The sequence below is a fragment of the Corapipo altera genome, unplaced genomic scaffold (genome assembly GCF_003945725.1).
Source record: "Corapipo altera isolate COAL_440 unplaced genomic scaffold, ASM394572v1 141, whole genome shotgun sequence".
Classification (NCBI taxonomy): Eukaryota; Metazoa; Chordata; class Aves; order Passeriformes; family Pipridae; genus Corapipo; species Corapipo altera.
The window spans coordinates 1107541-1124580 of record NW_020884971.1 but is presented as its reverse complement, the minus strand read 5'-3'; the positions used below and the strand labels follow the sequence as shown (position 1 = coordinate 1124580).

Here is a 17040-nt window from a genome sequence, read left to right as displayed (position 1 = left end):
CCTGCCTTAAAACTAATCACAAATATGAATAAAGTAATACAAAAAAAGGAGTAATTTCAGCCCCCTTCCCTGGAAAGGCTCCCTCTATATCCTGTAGTCTCATCTACAGGTCTCATCTAGTGGATCTTCCCTGTTCCCATCGTGCTGAACAGAAACAGCTACTACTGATGCTACACAAAGTGAAAGCCTCCCGCCAACTGTACCTACATTTCCATGTTCCCATATGACTTCCAAAACATCCCTATATTCTGTCCCATAGGGAAGGAAGAGGCAGACAAAGAAATAAATCTGGAAAGCAGAGTCACTTGAGTCCAAGTGCCACGATGTGGGCGTGAGCGGTTCCTCCTCAGTTCAGTCTTACATCTCACCCGCAGAAAGATTTGCTAGTGAGTGAAAACTGTTCCATGAGTCATTTCCTAAGAATACTAAGGGATGGGATTAATCTTCTTCTGAATTAAAAATTCAAGATTTTTTTCTTCCAGGAAATAAGTATCTAAAATTACAGCAAGTCTGTCGCTTTATGATTTTTGCCTATTTTAGCAGCTGACAAACCATGACTTCAAGGTAGAAAATGATCTTTCTTTTTTGCATAAAGAATTGCAACAATTTGATTTAGGAGTGAAATAGATACTTGGCAACATTATCCTAAAAGAAGCTGGAGAAAATAATAACAGTTCAAGAATAAGAAAAAAAAATTGAAATTCTAAACAATAGTATCTGGAGAAAATACTTGAAAGAAATTACTACCCTGTATTAATTTAATATTTTTTCTTTTGAAAACCTTAACATTCCTTGGGATATTATTACAGCCAGTTTTATCTGAATTTTGTCTAATTCTGATGTGCTCTCACATCTCCTCGAGGAATAGTTTACTGCTGAAATAAAATATTTACATTTCCTCAATTTTAAACCTAAGGAAACAAATAATTGGAACTGAAATAGTTGTACTGAACTGGTTGGAAAAGAACACATGGATATCTTGTGATCTAATACACTTCAGGAAATTTTCACAAAATTTATTTTCCAATAGTAAAGATAAAAGTATGGATTTCAGTAGAGGCCCATTAATCCAATATGCACCCCTTGGTTTTCTCAGGCCCTGTGGGAATACAACAAACACATAATATTTAATTTGAAAGATCATGAGAGATATTTTATAAAGAAAACTCACTGAAAATAAAGTTTGCCTTCTCTGAGCCGAAAGATGGCAAATAAATCTGAAAAAGGGAATTGTAACAAATTCCACTCTTTACTTTCTTATTATCAGAATCTTTTAAGAGAAGTATTGGTATTCCCTTGCTCAAAAATCCCTATTCCAACAGTGTTTCTTCCTACTGCCTTTGGAAGTAACTATTCACCCCAGGATGTTCTTTGGGGTGAGGTATTTCAGGACTGCAGTTCACGAGAGCCAGACCAAGTCAGAGGGGTTAGTCCAGGTTTAGGTAATTAAAGCTGGTGCAGCTGAAGAGCTGGAAGGGCTGCAGCAGCTTTATCTTGATCATTCAACAGGACAAACTCTTCTGACAGCCATTTAGGCTCAGTGCCACGTGAATATTGTGGCAGAAGTAATCCAATCCTCTTCACTCAGCTGCCTTGCAGCAATCTATGGCCTCTTCAAAAGCCTTCCAAGACTATTTGCTTCTGAGGATGGGAAGATGCATATTAGCTGCCTGGTCTAGTGTTTTATACAACATTTAGTACTCTCAAAATTTTCAAGTATGTAATTATGCTTGAAATAATTATAATTACAGTTTAAAAAAAAAAAAGAAAAAAAAAGGAAAAAGGAAAACAAACCCAAAACTAAAAACAAAAGGAGAGAAAAAGGGGGATCCTGTAGATCCCTGTAGTAAGTGTCTGGAAAACTTGAACTGAGTTTGGGAATCCACTTTATGTGGCATTCTGAGCCCTTACACCTGACCCATTAAAGCTCAGCAGTAAAAGCTCATGGAGTTGAAGGAGATCAAGAATGTGGAAAAGTAATCTGTGGTGTTAGTATATTTAAAAATAGGCAGCAGAGGCATAGGTTAAAAGAGGGATCCAGGCACTAAAAAGATGAAAGGCTAAGCAATATTAGGGTGACAATTCCTGAATAAGAATTAATTTTATATTTTTCTTCTTTAACATAAGAGGAATAAGAAGAAATTTTATTCCACTGAGTGTATATGGAGTAAAGAAGATCTGTGTTCTTTCCATCTCTGGTACCGCTTATTCTATCTTTTATTTCAGCTCTCCTGATGGAGCCCACAAACAGCTTCCTGCAGCATAAAACTTAACATGGAACAAGGATTATAAATCCAGCACCTCCACAATTTATCCCGTTGCATTGAAGCACATTAACCCAACCCCAAAAGCTTTGATGCCTTCTACACTGATGTGTACCCGGATTCCTTTGCTATCCAAGAATATACGACGTTGCTGATCATCCCCTATCACAAGGCTCTAACCTGCCCAGAATTCACTACAAGCAAACCAGAAAAGAGAAAGAACCTGGTGTTGGTGAGTCCCCTGCAGGAATCAGATTTGGACTCAAGGTTACTTTTCTCAAAACAACTTAGAAATCCTAGTTTCACTGATGGATTCCTGGGAAATTTCTCGAAGGAGCAGTGATGCACATCCTGAACTCAGAGCCACAGAGCAGAGCTGGGAGATAATTATCCTGTGAGCACCAAGTCAGTGCAGTGGAAAAAAGGTGCCAAAAATCCCAGCGCTGTCATTAACTGCTGCTCGCCATCCCGAGCAAGGATGGGCAGATGAGAACATACCTGAACACGGCAGGGGATTTATAAAATCTAATCATGCAGGGAAAAAACCTACAGCCATTGCCTCACAAAGAGTTGTAGCACTTCTTTCAGTTACATGACATTTCGTATTGCTGATCTTTCCCTGATTTAAAATGAAGTTTACCAAAAAACTATTAAATAGGTTTTAATAGGTCTAAATCTACAGAATTTTTGTATAGTCCTTGAACTGATACAGGATTAAGGAAGGAAAGAACCACTAAATTAGTGTACTATTTTGTCTATTTGCAGCAGATCTATTTCCTTTGAAAGCTGTCAACATTTTTAACACTTTTAAAGCACCTTGTAAATATTAGCGTTTCAAACAAGGGGTCTCTGCTCTCACTTCTGTGTTGTCATGTAAATTATCAAAAAAACTGCCTCTATGCACATGGTGTTGTACAGTTAAATAAATGAGGAATACCACCTTTTATGCTCCAATTCCAGGACCTCAGACAGGAAAAGTAGAGGCACATTAGAAAGGTGCAGCCACTAAAGCACCATCACATGGATGCAGCATCCAAGGTTGAGTGCATGCTATAGGAGACTTCAGACATGCAATACAAGACAAAAAACCTAAAGGTATAAGATGCAGTAAGAAGAGAGCTTGAGAAATCCAGCCAGGTCCTGGAAGAGGAACAAGTTTGCAATAGAAAAGCCCCAGATGATACTAGGAAAAAAAAATCACATTCCATATTACAGAAGTAAAATTGAAAAACAATCCCAGTGAGTGACCCAAGCCAGTCCAAGTCACGACATCTGAGACAAAGACGAACCATTTCCTTGTTCTCCTGCCTGGATGCCAAACTACTCCTCTGGAGGTTGGAAAGGAGGTGCGGTTGGTCTTTTAATTGCTGTAATCTTAGACAGTTCTCTAATTGGATTAGCTCTAGCCTTTCACAGGAATAAAAATGTTCCTGTTTAATTGTACACAATAGCATTTACCATAAATATCTGCTATTTCAATTGATTAATGCACATTTCATTTTTCCTGGCTGCCCAAGTTTCTGTAGCCATTTCAAGAGACAACTTTCTAAACTTGTAAAACATTCTAACTTCATCTGATTTCTCTTTCATCTCTCACATTGAGTTGTAAGCCACATTCTTCTTATTCATAGAGAGTGCCACAAACACAGATTTGGGCTGAAGCCTGATCTACATGACAGCTGCTGAATCCAGGGACAAGAAATGTGTATCTCAGATCGCACAAAGCGGGATATGAGCGATGGCACCTGCAGCAGTCAGTGCACTGCTCAGCGACTCTGGTTAAAGATATATTGCCCTGCCTATTGGATTTTATTCTCATGGCAATAGCAGATTGAGTGGACTCAGACTCCAGCAGGTTTTACTCCCCTCAAAAGCTCAGAGCAGCAGGACAAAGCCACTTGGAGGTGCTGCTGCAGAAAGAGAGATTTCCCAAACTTAACTCACTGGTTTAATTCACCCGTGTTAGAAGAAAATGCAGAGCTTTTTGTGGTTCACCCAACCTCCAGCTATAATTCCCCAGAGAGGGCACAACCTTAGACAGTACAAACTGGCACTGCACTTGATATAGCTTCATATATTTTCACCTTTCCCTGTTTCTTCTGGGGTTTTGTCGCGGCCAGGCTGGCTCCCTGCAGGTGGCCAAGAGGAGCTCTACAAAGAGCTGTGGGGACATTTCCAACTGGCATTTGTTCAGTGGATGTTTAATCAACAGCAAGATGTGTTGATGCTTGATCAGAATCCAAACCCAGGTGTGGTTCAAGTGAGATTTCAATGTACCAAGAATATCCTGCAAAGCTCACAAGGTCAGTTTGGGGTTCATACAGCTCTGTATAGAAGGGAAGTAATTAAAAACTGGAGCCCATTCCCTCACCCCCTACTCCACAGCTCCTACAACTGGAATGGCACCACTATAAGAATATGGATAGCAAGCACACACGTTTATCTCTGAGAACACGGCTGGGCAAACAGCCAGCTGTGATTACGTGACCTGCCCTTGCTACATGTCCCTTCTCTCTGTAAACCTGGGTAGTTCCTTGCAGATTTTCAAACAAGATTTAATGGATGTGGAGAAATGATAGGAAAATAGGTAAGGAAGAAAAAAGAGGGAAGGTAGGCAGGAGACTTCTTGCCAGGGGAGCTGGAGAGCAGAACGAGGTGGCATTTCCAAGGACTGTGCAGCTCATACAGCAACTGCTCTGAAAAGCTGGGGACAAAAGTGGTCAGTGTGAGCACCTCATTAGCACTTTAATAGGCCCTTTTAGTGGTGGGCTCAAATGAGTCTCCCCTTTCCTGGGATTTTCACTCTCTCAAAGGTTAAGTGGCTTTACATTTGTCTTTTGCACTCCTAAACCAACTGAGCATCCTTTTCCCTAGGTATTAATCTTAAAACTTTGGCAGCGTGAACTCAATCATAGTGTTCACTCTCATTTTTGAGATGCAGTTGTTGTATCAACATGGACATAACACTGTTTACAAGCCTTTTGGCACACATTGGATGTCAACAGTTACTGTATAAACCGAGGTTTTATTTCAGTTCTATACAGAGATTGAAATGTTCACAAATGTCAGATTTGTGTCTGCTCTTGTACTTATATAACTTGAAAACAGAAGTCATCATGCCTGTAATGCACCCACACCCCCTTCTCTTGTCATGGGCTAAAGACAATTTAAATACAATATACTTTGACAGTTTTAAACTCTTAAGATCAGATTAGAGATTTAAGTATGTATTAATAAATTTATTTGTATGAATGTTTCTGTAGAGGACTGAAATATCTGTCCACATAATCTCTTACAAAGAGCGTTGCTGTCAACAGCTAAATATATTCTGTATTTCTGTCACGAGCTTTTCTCTGATCAAAGGTAAGTAAATCTTGCACTACCCAAATTTCTGTACATGCCAGTACATGGAATACAGTTGTTTATACAGTTGGATTACAAGATAGCTTGATATAATAAATATAAATGTACATTCCTACATTTTGATCTGAATATCCTTACTTGGGCAGCAAAAGGGAGAGGGAAACTGTCTGTTATGTGTCATATCTGAAATTCAGCAATCAAAGATCTAAATGATAAATCTGATGTTCCAAGATGCTCCATATGACTTATGTATCTAAACCAATGGATGCTTTACATTCCTCACTTAGATAAAATTTTACCTCCTATGAATGTTATCAAAATTCTCATTTTTTTCTCCATTTACTAAAATGTAATAATCTTCTATAAAAAAAGAATCATGCTAAGTACTTTATTTTCATAAAGAAAGGCTGGCCTTGGCAGACAACAGTGAATGATGGAGGTTTACATTTACAGCATCTCAGCTGCTTAATGGCTTTTCAGTCCCTAACTTAGCTCTGAAATTTTTAATAGAATAGACTCTATATATTAATTACCACTAAACAAACATAAGGCACCTTTTCATCCAATCTCTCACTATACATCAACAGCACACACCTCAATGGGTTTACATCAGTTCTCTCCTGAAATCAGGAAACACAGTCCAGTTATCAATGTTTTCCCTCAGCCCTTCTCCTTTTTCCATATGAGATTTTATCCACTTTTTAATTTTTATAAGGATAGTTCTCCTAATAAGTGTTCAGTGGAACCCAAAGGCATGTGTAATTGAATTAACAGGTTTATAGAAAATCAGTTATAGCCAAAATTGCAAAGGTGGGCGTGGGGAAAGAAGGAATATTTCAGCAAGATGCAGCCCATTATGTAAATTTGTCACCACATGCCATACATAATGAATAAACCTTGTGCTCTTAACACTTTGATTATAGACTATACAGACAATGCAAATTAAAATTCCTGCTGCTCTATAAACGAAATGAGAGGAAATTATGTAAATTTAACACATTAGATTGATTTGGTTGAAACAAAACCTGTTCCACTTGATGTTTTAGGGGAAGAGCCACAATTACAATGATTGAAAAAGTGCAGTGTTAATGAAGTGTGTTATTGCTAATCAATGCCTCCTCCTCTGGTAATGGCCCGGGCACTGTCACTGCATCCTCCCCTGCCCATGGAACCAGCACAGCCACAGAGCCGGGATGGCTCCAGGTAAGGCTTCCAGAAACTCCTGTTCACATCAGAGAACTCACAGGAAAACTGGGACACACCTTCAGGAAGGAAGGATTCATATGGAATCATAGCTCATATAGAATTGTAGAATGACAGAATGGGTTGGGTAGGAAGGATTTAAAAGCTCACCCCGTGCCACGCCCTGCCATGGGCAGGGACACCTTCCACTAGCCCAGGTTACTCCAAGCCCCGTCCAACCTGGCCTTGGACACTTCCAGGGATCCAGGGGCAGCCACAGCTTCTCTGGGCAACCTGGGCCAGGGCCTCAACACCGTCACAGGGAGGAATTTCTTCCACATATCTAATCTCTCTCTATATACGCACACAGACAACCTGTGTGTCATTATGTATATATATATATATATATATATACAAACACACACACATCTAGAAAACTTTTTGACAATACTACCTGTCTGCCTTGAATGCTGCTGTAAATACCAAGAAACTTCCCTTTGAGTTAAATAATCCCCTTTGTGCTGGCTGACTTCTTGGAAAACCCAGAATGAGTCTATTACGTGGTAATAAACTGACCATGCTTAGTTCATTGATATTAAAAGCAAGGTCTCTCGAGCTTAAAAGTTTCATGTCCAAATTAAAGAAACTGAAAAATCAGACCCAGCGGTTTCAAAAGCTTCACATGAACAATGTGTTCTTCCAGTAAAAGTTACCTGGCTTTCATGGCAGGAATATGGAATGTCTTTAAAACTGAGTCTAGTTGATTTAATTCTGTAACCTTACTGTAAGCAACTTCAGTGCACAGAGCTGATAGAATTCTACAGTCAGTTAGTATATGAACATTATACCTTCTTTACCCAAAGCAGAGGAACATGTTTCTCCAAGCATCCTACCACCATTTGAAACACAATACACTCACCAGTGAGTTGAAAAATACCACACTCTTAACTATCCACTGTTATATAAAATAATTTTTTTGTCCCAATTTTGCATTTTGCAGCCCATTTATTCTCTAAGAATTTCCGTCCCATTTTTAAAGAAAAATTTTCATTTGCAAAAGGATCTGCAGAATTAGAAATTTGTGACACTTATTTCCCAGGCAAATCTGAGCAGGTGGGATGAGCCAACCTGCTTTATTTTCTTTTTATTTACATAATTTTTATATCATTCTCGGAAACATTTGTCGTCACATGTAGTGACTGCATTTGTTTCCTGTCTCTCCTGACTTGTCTCCCACTAATTTATTTTAGTTCCTGCTAAGATATGAGGAAGCGCTCAGCACAGAGTCATCTCACTGCCTTCAGTAGCAGCTGCACACCCAGGACTGGTGCAGGTTGTGAACACAACACACAAAATCGGGCAGCCCAGGCAATGAGAGCTTTCATGCAGAAATGACGTCGCAGATAAACGTACAACACACATCGAGACTGGCACTTACCACAAGAAATTTTAGTATACTATGTTTGATCCGTGAACAAGAAAAAAAGAAGAGTCAGGCCCCAGCTGTGAGAGAAAATTTGACAGCCTGAAAAAAGAAAATGTTAGAATAAAAATAAAAGGGAAAGATGGAAAGGAATTCGTCTTTCCTAGAAATAAAGGAACATGTACTTTTGCAGGCTGAGGATCCATTCTGGCATCAGCACACTCTCCTCTGCTGTGGTTTTAAAAATGCCAATCCATTTTTGGGTCGTTAATTCTGAACTAACGGGGCTGCTGCCGATGGCACAGAGTGGGACTGACCACGGACTGCCCGAGTTTATCCTGGCTCTTGGCTGGGGCTGCTGGAGGAATGAGCGCTGGGCTCCCTCCCCCGCAAAGGGGGCACAGCCTAATTGTACCACGCTAATTAGAATCTCAAAGCATGACGTAGTCAAAGAGCCACTTAGGGCTTGGCAAACAGAGATTTGCAAACCAAAATAGAAAACATCACCTAAAACCGAGAAACAGGAAAACCAATGTTAACTAAGAGAACGAAAAAGAGTAGGAGTTAAGCATTTCAGTTTGCAGGATTTGGTACAGATGTTTTCTTACATAAAACAGACAAAAAGAATCTCAGTGGTAAATATCTCACCCCACAGGAGTCAGCTTAATTTCCATCTCGCAAAACTCCTAGAAAACTGAATCTCTCCACAGCACCTTTTGCTTGAATTCTTTGGCTTCAGACTGCTTTGTTTATAGGAAAAGGCTCTCTTTGATGTTGGAATAGTAGAAGGAGTGAAACAATGAATTTCCCATATTCTAATATCCAGGCATCCCGAGTTTGTTCAAGGACTCCTTGATTCACGAAGGCAAATAATTAAATTACCTGAGCTTTGATTAAGGAGTCCCTTTTTGATGTAGAATGTGGCTGTTTGAAGCTCCAGACAGATAACTAGCCCATATGGGTTTTAACCCTTTTGTCACTAGTAGCAGACTTCATGCCATGTTCTGGCATTCCAAAGGGAGCAGTTCTGGCATTCCAAAGGGAGCACCACAGCAATCCTTTGGGAATGCTGCTCCAATAGGAGCACAGTAGGCATAGTAGATCCAATAGGATCCCTATACCATAGACTTGATGGGATGTTTATTGAAAGGCTGAAACTCTCCCTCCCAAACAAACTGAAATTATTTTCCAGTCAACTTAACTTGTTTTAAAACCATGCTTTGGAAGCTGCTCTTTAGATGACATGACACTGAGATGTGTTAAAATACTTCTGAGAAGCAAAGGGGTTTGTCCTCACAATACAAGAATTTCTATCACATCTATGCTTTCCAACTATTTTCCCCCAAAGAGATGTGAGTGGGCACATTCTCCTCTACTCATCTGAAAGAACACTCTTAAAATAGGAAGAACAAATAGATTAAAGCCTTCCCTCTCCCATCAAATGCAAGCACCTGGTGAAGTAATCCTTACCTGACCAGCCAAAGCCTGCAGGATGGCACACAAACTAGGAAACACTCTACTCTCAGCTGATTTGCCATTCTGAATATTATTACTGACAGAATTCCTCTCCATAAATGAGGAATTATGCTCCTCTTCATTCATTCTAGGATTCTTTTGGAACATGAGGAGGTTACTAAAAGGACATAATTAGAACACATAATTAATATATTGCAATCTCTTACTCAGTTCCCTACACAGCTCCAACAAGGCAGCCCTATAGGTACCCCTAATTTTAGCAGTTCCATGGATTATGGAAATGACCTCACCAGACTACTGAGAAGTGGGAAAAGCAGTTTTGCAACAGGACTTTTTCTGGCATCATTCATGGCAGAAAGGCATCTGTCCTTCAAGGTGCAGCTGTGTAAAGGATTCCTGTCATGCACTGACATCTCAATTCACAAGGATACAGGCTTGAAAAAGCATAATGAATATACTTGGATTCCCCTAGATAACAGAGAAATTATGTTGGGGCATGAGGATGCACAGAGAAATTCACGTATTTACATTTAAAATGCTTGATATGTTATTAAAAAGTTGGTTTGCTTCTGATTTTATTGGAAAATAAAACTTGGTGCCTTTTATGAAGCCCAAGGGGGAAATGTGTATAATGAATCAGTAAGAACGAGAAATGAAGTTAATGTGTATACAATTTTATGCTTTTTCCATTAAGTCACAGGAGCTGCACATACAATTAACATGTGAAACAAGAAACCTTCACATTTGAGTAAACATGCCTTGTAACATTCCTGAAACGTGTTAAAGGAGGAACTGCTGATCTCAAATTCAAGAAGCAATTAGCATTCATTAACTCAAAGCAATAAACTGCCCAAGGCATTTATGGGTTAAACATAGTCTACTTTAAAGCACACAGAAACACTTAAAACACAAGCTTTTCTGCAGTCATGTTGAATGATTTCATTTCTAGTAAGAATGGATGTAATTTCCAGATGGGATACACCTCTAGGCAAAAGAAACTTCTCTCCTCCAGTGGGCAAAATGATGTAATACCAATGGAAAAGTCTTTTGTACACATTGTTAATTTAATTTACATTATTTTCTTAATAAAGTATCAATGACCTTCTGTAACTTTTTTACAAATTAAAAGTAAATAGAAGCTGAAAGTGCCATGTTTGGTAGCTCTCACATTGTGTATGACTTTCAAGAGATAACTTGCTGGTCCTTTGTTTTTGAAGGGAAAAATCATAAAGGAAGGAGCAGGATTTTACAGCTACGTGACCAAAATACAGAATTGCACCCAGTCTGTCAGTAATCTGACACATGTGGACAATCTGGTCCGAGTCTGCAGCAGAGGATGGCCCTCAGAACCTCATGAAGGCAGCAATTACAGGAGCTCACTCCCTGACCTCCAGTTCATCAGAAAAAATCAAGGTCACAACAACGAGCAACTGTCAAATGCTGGTAAGATCAGAGCTGGCACTTTCTCTCTAGACTTCATTATTTCAGCCCAGCTCATTTCTTTTTCAATTTGACCGGATAATTAAACAAATGTTAGTGCAATTTTGTACATATGATGGTGCATTGAGAGCATTCCTGACTCTAATAGGACCAAAACCTGGCTGAGCCCTGGAATACACAGCTCCAGCTAAACTCCAGCTGCGCACGTGCATTGGTGGAATCACCAACACTGCTTGGAATGCCCACATCAAGGAGACTGACCAAAAATCCCAATGTCAGTGAACAAGCCCCTGGACTCCAACACAGTTTCTCTGTTTTATATCAGGTTCACTAGTCTGAATTTTACCCAGTAAAGAGCAAACATCAGAGAAGCTGTTTAAACTCGCCTGCTCATAGAACTCATTAAAAAAGACTGCTAATGACAATAATAAAGTTCTGAGCTTATCTTAAATAAAGTGGAGATTGCCCTGGCCTTCCCAAAGTACAAATACACACTGAAGGGCACAATAAGGTGAAATTCAATGTCAAGTCCCTGCCATGCAAAACTAATTAACAATTTGACTTTTGACTTTTGATTTTCCTCATGTGTTCTGACTGCTCCTTTAAAGCCCAAACCAGCAACCACTTACTAATCTGTGATGCTCTAGAATGACAGCACATCACTGCGGCCCAGGGTGAATCCTTGTGCTATCTTTTTCTACGGAGTTCATCACGTCCTAGTTCCATATGACATCTGCCTATTGTGTGTAAACAGTCTAGTGAGGTTGTAAGGCTGGTTTCCATTTCTCCTGTCATGAGAGTGCTCAAGTATTTCTCAGATCACACCACTGCTGCCTTATATAAATGTGGAGTTTTCTTTGTTATGAAGAATTATTGAAGTCATTGAACATACTGAGAATTAATTTTATCATATTTAACTGCTCCCAGTACCTTGACATGTACTGAGACAAATACACAGAAAATAAGGCTCTTGCTAATCCAGAAAACTAATTAATGCGTGTAGAAGGTCACTGGACATCAGCTACAAGCTTTTAGTGAGGGGTATGATTATACTGCAGGCTGGGAATGGGAAACCCTTGTTTAAATGAGGTCAAAGGAGAAGGCAAGTTTTGGATCAGATTGACCCAATGAATCCCAGAAGAATGCCTCCACATTTGAGGTAAGTGGTGATGGCTGAGTAAAGCAGAAATATGAAAACAAAAAGGAAGGCCACAAGATCCACTGTACCTGATAAAGGTGAGGTTCTGGGAGGACAGGGCAAAGTTTACATGGAAAAGTGGAAGACTTTGAAGGTGAAACATTCACTAAATATCAGATTTTGTGCTGTAGAGGGAGAGGAGGATCCAACGAACTGAGGGGCAGGAAAGATCATCACACACAGGCAAGTGTGAACTCCAGATGATGATGTAGGAACCTGAAAGGCCAAGGACCAAGTCTAGGGCACAGGAAAGGCTCCAAGGGCACAGAGACAGCAGCCTTAACTATTGTACCTGGGTTATTCTATCCTGGATCCTGCAGATTCCCCAATTAGCTCTGAAGTTTTCAAATCAACTTTGTTTGTGTGGGGCAGTGGGCTGTGAACTGCAGGGCAGGATTGGGAATCACTGAGGAAGGGATCATCTCAAACTAGTTTCACTTACAGGGGTATAAGCAGAGCACCACAGAAAACCACTTACTGGACATCTCTTAGAGGATTTGTAAACTTGGTACTTGAAACATGAGCATAATTAATCTATGAACAGATTTTTTTTTATATAAATATTGGGAAAATCACAATTTTAAGGACAGAAAGGACTATTATGACCTCCCTGTCTGACCCACAGTCACATATGTTGGTACCTAATCAGTCCTTTTGCATGTAAATGGTAAATTGTTTGCATTCAAATGCTACTGTCTGCTATGTTTTCTTCTTGCTGTAGAAAAAAGAAATGCTATGGAAATTGCCACCGTGCTAAAAGAATTGAAATGCATATTAATCAGCCATATTCTCCCAGCTATACCAGCTATAATTGGAACAGTAACAAATGAAAAGGCAACAATCAGCACTGGACAAAATTTTCTATTTGAATCAGAGCCCCAAGTAAAATTATTATTCAATTGCTTTTCAAAATTTTGGAGTCCCCTATGTCAGGAGAAATTGGATTTGAAACTGTGAATGACCAATGGCTTTCACTAATGTGAAATATTGAAGATCTTCACTGGAATTTCAATTGCAAGAAAAATATACTGAAAGAGCACAGGAAGGGGATGTTAAAATGAAAAATAGCTTTGCAGTGTGTGCACAGGATAAATGTTGGAGTGATCTCAGTTCCACCAGCCTGGTGATCTCTGTGGATCATGCAAAGTGGAATGGGGGGGTTGGTCACTGCTCTGTACAGACTGGATTAACCTGGCAGCATTGGACTGCTTTAATATTGCTCAGGCCTGGGAAGAGCTCACAGTCATCTCTGCCCTGGACACAAAGTACCCTGAGAGGAAGAAAGGCACTAAAACCTTGTGCTGATGATCGGCATGTCCTGAAGATCAACACCAAGTGAGTGATGCTCAGAAATCCCAACATCAGTGTGTGGCCAAGTCTGCTGCAGGGAGGATGGACTGTCGGGGGTCCTGCTCTGAAAAGGACAATGTTGGATCCTAAAATTGGATCCTAAAACTTTAGATGTGTTTTCTAGTTCCAATGAGTCTTTTGTTTTGTAAATGCTATTCAAATCCTGTATTTACCTCAGAATATCTCTCAGATAAAAGTAAATTATTCCCAAAAATTGGAGATAAATTTTTGAATGCCTTTTTTTCTCAACAGTTTAAAGGTTACAATGTTGCTTCAATTAAAATTTTCCCATAATATGAATGAAAATATACATAAATGTTCACAAAGTCCGCATAAGTTGTAGGCAGGTATGCAATGTTATTTCTAAAAATGTCTGAGAATCCTCATCTAGAGGCTGGTATAGTTACAGGTATTTTTGAAAACACATTTATTTTTGGTTCAAATGCCAGTCAAATCTGCACAAACTCTATTTCTTTTGTTTGCCTTACAATGTCTACATACAAAAAAAAAAAGAAAAAACTTAGTTAGTAAAAGATGAAAGCAGTAACACAGTCATTCACTCAGCAGCCAAGATCTTTGAGACAATTACTTTAAATCAAGAAGGGACAGACCATTTAAATTTATGACTTAATGCCAACACATGCATGTATTAATAAAACAGTTGGCATTAATGGAAATAGGGTTTAGTCTCCTGACTCAAATAGAGCCATCATTTCTGCTTTATACTGAACTAATGACTTATCCTTGGCAGAATGATATGTATGCATGTATTTAACTATTTAACTTAACCACTGAGACCAATTAATATGTTTCTGAAGTTTTATTTTATTTAAAAATATATATCAGCAGCCTCGCTGGGATAAAAATTATGTTGAACCAGAGTTTATATGGCAGCAGTTTAACTTTAAATGTAACTCTTTCACTTGGACTATCTCATGATTGCATTGTATAAAATGAAAAGCACTAAAATGTGGGGCAGAAGAAGCAGCTTTTGTGGGATTGGCTTCAAGTTAAGGCATTTTTTAGCTTCCCAAGCTGGCACAGACTGTGTGTGATTAGGAGCTCATGTGAAAAGAGATGGTGGGTGCAAGAGGGCACACCAGAAATTTAATGTCTAGTGCACCATGTAAAGGTAAGAAGCTAAATGTGTAGCTCACAAACTCAGAGATTGTGTGTATTGTGTTTTAAAGGGTTACTGAATATAATTCTTAAAGGGTTATGGAATTTAATTCCTTCTGCTCATCACTCCAGTTTTCACCTGTGGGGGCTCACTGGAGCAGTGTCAGACTGTACCAACACCATCAAATGAAACTTTAATTGTAATTACTGCCTAGATGGGCATTTTCTACAGCTGGAAGTAATGTACCAAAGCTCTGTTCAGTTTTGTCTGCTTTAGAAAACTCCAGGACCCACAACTGCATTTGATGTCAGTGTATCTGTAATGTGGCTACAGTCTACCTGTTGACGAAGTATTAAATAGCCATTATAATAATGAATTATATTTGGAAACCTATTGCTGCACAGTTCACCAATCACTTCAGAAAATCCTGGCTCCTCTTTTACATTCAGTTACTTGGTCTTTTTCTTTTAATCCATTTACATTGATTTCTACTACTCCAACTCTGCCTGCCATTGCATTACAATTAAGAATTCTGATGAACTCTTGCTGATTCAGAAGGGAGAGGGCTCTTACTCATTGCCAGATTTTGGAGGGAAAAAAAGCCACACAAAACCCACTTAGAATTTGCTTAAGGCAGCACTTTAAAATTGAGGAGCTAAATTATGGCTCCCAGAGCCAGCAGATCCAGTGGGACTAGGATCCTTGAGAGCCACCACAGCACCCCAGCAGTTATGGAAGGAGACCTTGAGCCTTTGTCAGGCAAAATGAGCCATGACATCACCTTCCCCAGGGCACTGCTCAGCAGCAGCACTGGCTGCTCCACAGATTTGTCTCTGGATTCCTGGTGGCTTACAAGGCACTGCTGATGTCCCAGCCATGAGGGATGTTCTCTGGAGAGCTCTGGACAGCGCTGGCAACTCTAACTCTACACTCACCTTGAGCACATGGGATGGCTGAAGGCACATTCCCTGCCTTGCAGCAGAGGATGGGCAGTTATTGGGTCTCTTTGCAACACAGTGCTGAGCCCCTTTCCCTGTGCAGTAGCTACTAACTCTCACCAGGAGTTGTTACTCTGAGATAATTCTTAATTAATATCTTATATCAGACAGCTGTACAGCTGTTGTGGTACCGTCTTGCCTGGTTTGGGCATCAAAGCTGTAGGCAAGGATTTTGATTAGATGCATTGGTTTATCTGGCTGCATCTCTGCTCATAATAATGAAATTTATAAAGTTCTGCACTCGTTACTCATGGTATAGAGTTCTTATACACAGGAGTTTGGTTGGTCTGTGAGTCAAATCAAAGATCTATGTAGCCCAAAATTTGCCTTTAGCAACACTCAAAGTGATGTCAAGGGGAGAACATCAGAAGAGTGCAGGTGGAATGAACCTCCTTCCATGCCTGCAACCTCTCAAAACCTTTATTATCATGTATGTCCTTGTTCATCAGGATCCAGGCCAGGTTGGACGGGGTTTGGAGCAACCTGATCTAGAGAAAGAAGACCAGACAGAAGTTGGAACCTTCCAACCCAAACAATTCTGTGATTCTATGATTTGCAATCGTGAGTTGTAACAACACGTTTTATATCCCAAGGTGCTGTAGGATATGCAGAAATGATTTGGCCCAGTCTCCTTTTCTCAGTTCTTCAGCTGTAAGCTCCACTGACCTGGTTGTGTACAGATAAAATTAGACCAATATGACCTAATTTATAATTTTTCTTTTCCTTTCCAGGATGTCTTTATAAGATCTGTCAAACATGATAACCTCTTTGAAAGAGATATATTTTGTTTCACCGTATCATTTCTTTTCGGCTTTAAACCCTTGGCATTGCAGAAAACACGACATTGCCTTTGAAAAGGGAAGAAAGGGAGAGCCAACTCCTTAAAGAGCTGCTATTTTACACCCACGCTCCGGCTGTGGAGTCAGCTTGTCTCCAGACAAGGATCCCAAAACTTCGCAAGGCGATAACGCGATCCAGCGGCTCGAGAGCTGCTAATCCCGGCCGAGTGCCGGAGCATCTGCCCGGAACGCGGTGGGGCTTGTCCCGCATCCCCCGGGATGCTCCGCCGGGAACAGCCCGGCGTTCCTGGGGCCGGCGGCGCGGAGCAGCGCTGCCCTCTAGTGCCCGCCCGCTGCCCCGCAGCCCCGCACGGCCCCGCAGCCCCACACCGCCACAGCTCCGCACGGCCCCGCAGCCCCACACCGCCACAGCTCCGCACGGCCCCG

At 40.2% G+C, this 17040-nt stretch overlaps 1 protein-coding gene across 3 annotated transcripts in view; it reads right to left on the bottom strand.

The window, feature by feature from the left end:
• Positions 1-17040, bottom strand: part of CDH11 (cadherin 11) — an 84549-nt gene that overhangs the window by 63999 nt on the left and 3510 nt on the right. Inside the window, exon 1 of one of the 3 annotated variants that reach the window (XM_027665145.1) lies at positions 8248-8519. The exons of the other annotated variants lie outside the window; for them this stretch is intronic. The gene's annotated coding sequence lies outside the window, so the exon portion shown is untranslated. Of the gene's footprint in view, positions 1-8247; positions 8520-17040 lie in introns of those variants that run through there. 3 annotated transcript variants of the gene reach the window in all.